Source organism: Taudactylus pleione, unplaced genomic scaffold (assembly GCF_031769625.1).
Source record: "Taudactylus pleione unplaced genomic scaffold, aTauple2 ptg000198l, whole genome shotgun sequence".
Lineage (NCBI taxonomy): Eukaryota > Metazoa > Chordata > Amphibia > Anura > Myobatrachidae > Taudactylus > Taudactylus pleione.
This window is the reverse complement of record NW_028284600.1, coordinates 4182222-4189795: the sequence shown is the minus strand read 5'-3', so window position 1 is coordinate 4189795 and position 7574 is coordinate 4182222. Positions and strand designations below refer to the sequence as shown.

General features: G+C 49.7%; 1 pseudogene; it reads left to right on the top strand.

Moving 5' to 3' along the window:
* The first annotated feature begins 384 nt into the window (after positions 1–384).
* On the top strand, positions 385–1426 carry LOC148518811 (uncharacterized; annotated as a pseudogene).
* Positions 1427–7574: the final 6148 nt, after the last annotated feature.

Here is a 7574-nt window from a genome sequence, read left to right as displayed (position 1 = left end):
TGCTACAAGCAAACCCAGGTGGAGATCAGAATGGAATAGATCAACAGGAGAGTGGTGGAACTCATCCAGGGGATCTGGACATAGACCCACCGATCAATTTGACGGACAGGGATGCCCCATCTACAGAGGATGCAGAGGAGCTGGTCATGTGGAGAGGCAATGCACAAGTGCAGATCCTTTAAACTCCAATGTCCCGGGGGCAGAACCTCGGAGCCAAGGGAGCAGAGCTACCAATTGCTTTGATTCACAAGGACAACCTATCTGTAGAAGATGTAACCAATGCAGTCACACCGACCACTATTGCACCCAGAGAGAGCCTTTAAACACAGAAGTCCTGAGGCCAAGGACCAGCCCTCAGGAGGGACGAGCAGAATAGGTCCATGGATGGAAGAACAGCAGTCGAGAGATGTGAGTCTGGGCTCAATAGTACAGAATCAAATAGAAATTCAGAGAACACCACCTGCAAGTGATGTTACATCAGCCATAGCAAGAAATATTTCGGGAACAGTCGTATGGTTCCATGTGCGACGCGGCTATGGATTCATAAAACGTGATGACACCGAGAATTATATTTTTGTTCATTATACAGCCATTCAAAAGAATAACCTGAAAAAATACCATTGTAGCCTAGGAGATGGAGAAATTGTGGAATTTGATGTCATCAATGGAGAAAAAGGTCTACAGGCAACAAACGTCGCTGGTCCTGGTGGTGCTCCAGTTAAAGGAAGCAGATACAGTATGCAGCAAATCACAATTGTTACTGGCGATATACACATTGCAGAGGTCCTCCACACTACTTCCAGCAAAACTGCCAATACCGTGGAAGTGGAGAGGAGCGCGCGGAAGTGTAAAATGTGTCAGTAAGTGTACATCAATCACAACCTTATCTAATGAGTCGCTGCCCACAATACTTTTCAGATCAACCATATATCTTGATGTCCCAGAAGAAAGTGAATTGGTGGGACCGATAGATGTGCAAACTGTGGAGGAACAAAGTGACACAGTGTAGTGGAACCTACAGGATGTAACCAGACAGCAATTTCCTCCAGATCCAGCATGTGAGAGTAAGGCTAGGATGGAGGACATTGGTTCTAATACGACCAACTTTAATCAGGCTGATTCGAGTGCAGCTGACCAGAAAAAGGATGCCAAGGAAGTGATCTTCACAGCTGCAAGGTAAGGCTTGGGGGTTCCCCCGAAACCCAATGCATCAGAATCAGCTATGTCAATGTCTGAGCCTCATGATCCGGCAGAATCCCTGAGCGAAGCTAAGGGGGAAGTAAAATAGCTTTTCCCAGAGCGGCATCACCCAGACGGTAAGTACACCTCAATGAGTGGTGAAGAGTTTGTCTTTCTTCTGCAACAGATGACAAGAAAATCAGGAAAAAGGAACAAAGGTGCTCCATCTGTACACTGTAGACAATAGAGTGTTCAGTAGGGGTGACCCTACCTATGTTTGATTTTTCATATGATACTAATGTTATAGCCTTGACATTATGTAATTATAGCACAATTTATTGAAATGTAATTTTGTTTGAACCTGTTTTCTCTTACTACAATCTAAAGATTGTTTATGTGAGACCTTGCAAGGTACGCTCTGCTTGACAACACGCATCTTTAAAGCACGGAGGGAAGTAACCCCCCAGGAATAACCCCAAGACTGAAAAGGGGATAACACAGCTTTTTTTTCTCTCTTAGAAATACCAAGGGTTAATGTGGCTTCCCTACAATACAATGTCGCCAGTTGCCTTGCATGCTGCCTGCAGCTGATTGGGTGCCCTAAGGCGGGAAGCCCACATTTAGAATGTTACCCTGGATCTGCTGAACAGATATATACAGTTGCTGCATAGGCTGAGTGGTGTGCAGATCCAGCATGGAGTGTACCAGCGAGGAGTGCTGTGAAGGAGAGTTTGTGTGAAGCATTGGCCAGTGTGTGCAGCCACGGCAGCAGCTCAGCGTGAAGCCTGTACTTTCCGAATCAGCAGTGAGTGACGTGTACGCAGCCGAACCAAGGACTCGGGAGACAGAGCATTAGCCGCTTACACCCGGAACAACAGCACAGCAGCACTATCCCTGCGGAGAGAGACCTGCGGAAGTGGCCGAAGTAGCCCTGAGAACCGCTGGGTAGCGGTGGTCCAGGCAACTGCTGGGAAGACCGGCATCCGCCCGTCCCGTGAAGCTGCAAACAGGAGCTATACAGCGACCGTCTGTGGACTCGGGTAAGACAACCACCCCTCTGCTTGTGATCACCCCTGTTGCCAAGGGACATCCCCCATAGTTGTGAAACACTGGGCTGGGAGAAGCAGCAGTGACCTTACATTACAGCCTGATAATTACCAAGCAACCTTACATAGGATTAAAGTATTCCATTACTGCAGTAGTGACTCTGATTACATTTTACAGCAAGGTATCTAGTTCTATTTGTAATACTACAGGAGTGACTGACCAAATACAAGAATAATCAATATAAAAGATAAAAGAGCAACACTCTGAAACGTTTACAACTGTGTCTGTTTTTTTGTATGGATGTAGATAGTCGGAGTGCCGTCCTGTTCCTTCTTGTGTCTTTATATATATATATAATATATATATATATATATAAAATGTATACTGTATATATTTAATTTACAGTGTTCTGGAAAGTGCGTTTGACTTTCATTATAAACGCTTATTAATGGATCCTCAACTTCATTTGTTTTTGTGTGCTGATCAGTGAAGATACAAGAGACATCTTATTACTACTGGACTCAATTTAAGGGAACATTCAGCTTCTTGATAAATGTTTTCTTTGAGTTATGCAAAGTTGGTTATAAATGCACTTATACTAAAGGTATACTGTAATCATTTAATGTGTTGTGATGTTTGTAGGCAGGGCCGGACTGGCCGAGGGGCCGATGCTGCTGAGCACAGGCTTACCGCCGGCACTGCGGTTCACCCTGGTTTTTTACATTCACCGGGGCTGCATCATTGCGTAAGGACGTGCCCACGTCATGACGTCATTACGTGGCCGGCGGCTGTGTGAATCTGTGTGGCTGGATGCTATTTAGCCAGCTCCTGAGAGCTGGAAACTTGCTGCGCTGCCCAATGTTTTGTGTGGGCGTGTCATTATGCGGCAGCGTCATGGCGTTATGAGATGCGGCCGAGTTTGAGGATGCGCGGCAGGGGCGGGGCCCAGGGCCAGGGTTTATCAACACCATTAAATCACCTCTATCACTCTACTCAGCGGGCGGAGTTTCAGAAACCTGTGTACTGCACCGCAAGGGAAAAGCAGACATGGGCACACCAGATGAGATCCAGTCTTCCACATCCCAGCACCAGCGGCCGGGGCTGAAGGGCAACTCAGGAGGCTGCCGTGTGAGCACTCGGTGCTGCAGCAAGTTTGTGGGGACAGGCAGGAATGGAACAGCAGCAGGTTAGTGCTCCCATCCCAGTGTTTACCCCTTCTCCAACCAAGTGTTCCCCACCATTACTGACCCCCCATCCCAGTGTCTCCAATCCTGCAAGCACAGTGTCTCCCACCTTCCCTCCCCAACCATCCCACTGCACCTCATCTCACTGCCCCCCACCTAGAACCCCCAAGCCAGCCACAGTGATCCCCTCATTCAGCCTAGTGTTCCTACCTTATCTTATCTAACCTTAACCTTATCTTATCTAACCTTATCTCTCTGCCCTTTCCCATCCTGCCCAGTCCACCTATCCTCAGTGACCCCCCCCATCCAGCCCAATGTTCCCCACTATATCACTGACCCCTCATTGCAGTGACTCCCACCCTGCCAGCCTAGTGTCTCTCCCCTTCGCTCCCCAATCAGCACACTGTCCCATCTAACTGCCCCTCTGCAAGAACACCCAGAGAGTCCAGTCAGTGCCCCCCTCATTCAGCCAAGTGTACCGCCTTTTCCAGCCTAGTGTTCCCCCCTCCCATCTAGCCAGGTGACCTCCTATATATCACCCACTGCCTCTCCCCATCACCCACTGCCTTTAACCCTCTACCAGGCATCACCCACTACCTCTCCCTGTCACACTCTGCCTTTTACCATCATACTCTGTCACCTACTGCCGCCCCCTGTCACCCATTTCATGGTGTCGCCCACTGCCTCTCCCTGGTGTCGCCCACTGCCTCTCCCTGGTGTCGCCCATTGCCTCTCCATCACTTATTGCCTCTTCCATCACCTTCTCCCTGTCACCCTTTGCCTCTCCCTACATCAACCACTGCCTCTACCCGTTACCCTCTCCCTGTCACCCACTGCCTCACCACCTCCCACTATCTTTTTCTATCACCCACTGCCTCACCCTTTGCCTGTCACCCTCTGCCTCTTCTCGGTGTCACTATCTCCCTGTCACACACTCCCTGTCACCCTCTACCTGACATTGCCCACTGCCTCTCTCTCACTCCATCATCCTCTGCTCTCCCCGTCATCCTCTATGTCACCCACTTGACTCTTCCTGTCAGCCTCTTCCTGTCCCCTGCATCTCCCACTGCCTTTCCCAAGTGTCACCCAATGCCACTTTGACAGCGGTCAGGTCAGAATGAGCTTCTGCACAGAAGTTCATTCTGCCCACAGGAGGAAACACGGAGGATGGCTGCGGAAGGGCATACTGCGCATGCCCAGCCGCGTCCACTCCTCCCATGGACCTTTGCGGAGCAGAACCGTGGTTACTCATGGCTCCGCCCCCTTGCCTCCATATTAGCCACCGTCAACACCCGGCCAGCACCGCACACCAGCGCCGCACCAAGGGGCCAGCAGGCAGGCCCAAGGCACCATATATATGCAGCTGAGGGTCAGACACAGCTGTATAAGCGAGATGCATGGCAGTTAAGGACTGGAGCCAGAAAAGCAGGGGCCGGGCAGGAGTCACCTCATTACATGTCCTCTTGTACCTGCTTGAGATATGAGATTTTATATTATGTGTGTGTCTCTATAGAATCCTCTGCATATGTACCTAATATAGACTCTATTCAGAAAATGATTTCTGTTTTACCCACTGACTCTCTCCGTCATAAACTGTCTATGCCCACTCTGTCATCCATGTGCCCTGTCCATACTGTACATTACTTTGCCTTTGTAGCCAGTTGCCTCTTGCCAACCAAGAGGTAACCTCAGCTTCCCCCAGGGCTCCACCACTTGGACACGTTGTAATCTGCTTATTAAAGAGCTCATGTCATTGAGACTTTGCAGAGCTGCAACTGTCCTTCCTGAGTGATAAATACAATTTATCTCAGTGAAAATGACAAGGATATTAGAAGTCACCAAGCTGTCTTAGGTTAATTTAAAGTCTAGATCGGACACAAAACTGCTGCGACTGCTAATATCATTGCAATATACTGTATAATACACAAATGTTCCACTTTGAATACTGCTAACATCAGACCTCACTCTTCATATACACACTTAAGAACTATAAAGATAAATGCAGCTCCTCTGGTGAACATTTGTTTAGTTTGAAGATGGGACACATTTATAACTTATTATATCTTTACGTTTCACATTAGGGGGGTGCATTATTCCATGAGCCTTGTTACTCCACATTGTTCTGTCTGGAGATGATGGCAGTAGTAATCCTACAGGACTAGGGGTTGTAAAGTTACTTCTGTAGAATGATGACACAATAGGCCTAATTCTGTAATACGACGCAATTCCAGATGCCTACAGCGATCGCAACTCCTATGCAAGTATCTGCTCGTATTGTGAGTCATACGCAGCTACTGTATACGATAGCACCTTCCCCGACCCTCCACCCATTAGATAAGCCATCATCACTAATGATGGCAGTTACCCCTATGGCATGCTAGGTGCAGCAGATGTGACTAAAGTGTCGGGAGCTGTGCAGAAGCCGAACTTAGAATAGGTCCGCTGCCACCCATAACGCCCATTCAGCATAGTTGCCGACATTCAGCTCCCTCCTTCCGGGAGGGAGCTGAATGCCTGCACACAGCGGGGGGCGTGGCCGGGCACTGACTCCACATGGGGATGGGGCCAGGGGCGTGTCTGCACGATCGCATCATCGTGGCCCTGCCCCCTCTTCACAATGGCAAAAATAAAAGCATGGGCCCCCCACTGCGGGGGGTTTCTAGTTGTAGTCGGGGGTGTAGCCGGCTCTGTTGTGCGCATGCGCGAGACCCGGATAGTGACGTGCAATCCGTCACTCCGGGTCTCGTACCAAAGGAGGCGTGCTGTCGATGTTGAGTGACAGCATGACCCCTTTGGTGGGCGGGCCAGGGGGGTGGCTGCCCAGACGGAGGCGTTCCCATGTGAACGCCTCCATTTGGGGGCAGCCCCACTGACATCACGAGTGCAGAGAAAACGATCAAACTTGACTACCTAGAGGAAGTAAAAGTCGTAACAAGGTTTCCGTAGGTGAACCTGCGGAAGGATCATATCTGGGGCTTGCGGCAACGAGACCCTACTACAAGGGTCTCGTCGCAAGCCCGATGGTTGCGATGGTCTTGACCATCTTCCTGGCTGCTCGCTATTGCTGTGGGTGGTCTTTTTTTTTTTTTAGAACGGCCTCCTGGCTACTCGCAAAGCTGTGGGCGAGCGGCCAGGAAGATGGTCGCGATGGTCAAGACCATCGTGACCATCGGGCTTGCGACGATCCCCTAGTTACTCAATGTTCCCGATGTATACACAGGGCTACAAGGTATTACGGATGTGAGATAGCGGTCGACGGTAGTGGGGTCTCTATGTTGGCTGTGCACCGACATTGCGATTGCATTCATTAGCATATTTTCACTGCAGATCTGCATGCGTAATCACAGCTGTGATCGCAATAGCGATCCGTGCTGAATCAGACCCTCTGTGCACATGTAGGAGGCGCGGGATCGCTCTTGGTTTACCATCATGACACACCAGCAGTCTACAGTACAGCAAATCTGCCTTATTCCTTTGTGATCAATTTACATAGTATCTCTTGCAAACATACATCACACACAGTTTTTCCCTCTCCTGGCACTGGAGACTGGCTGCTCCTAGGGCAATGAGCTAGAACAGTGGTTCCCAAACTTTTTCAGTTGAAGGCACCCTTAGGGTCTCCTTCATTTTTTCAAGGCACCCTTAAGCCAAATTACCTGTAGTACTGCCCTTTAAGTAGTGCCCCTTGTAGTACTGCCCATGATGTAATGCCCCCTGTAGTAGTGCCCCTTATGCAATGCACCCTGTAGTAGTGCCCGTTATCTAATGCCCACTATAGTAGTGTCCTTTATGCAATGCCATCTGTAGTAGTGCCCATTATGCAATGCCCACTATAGTAGTGCCCCTTATGCGATGCCCCCAGTAATAGTGCCCCTTATGCAATGCCCCCTGTAGTAGTGCTCCTTATGTAAAGTCCCCTGTAGTACTGCCCATTATGCAATGCCTCCTGTAGTTGAGCCCATTATGCAGTACCCCTTGTAGGCAATTCCCCCACTAGTAGCCCCCACACCCCTGTGCTGATCTTACCTGCATGAAGTTCACGCTGGCGACCGCTCCTTCTGCTGTCTCTCCCGCTGCGCTGACTTTGTCAAGCTGGATCCAGCAGGCGCGCAGGATGCTCACAAGTTCCCAGTGATGACGTCACCCGCGCCCCCGCGCACTGCA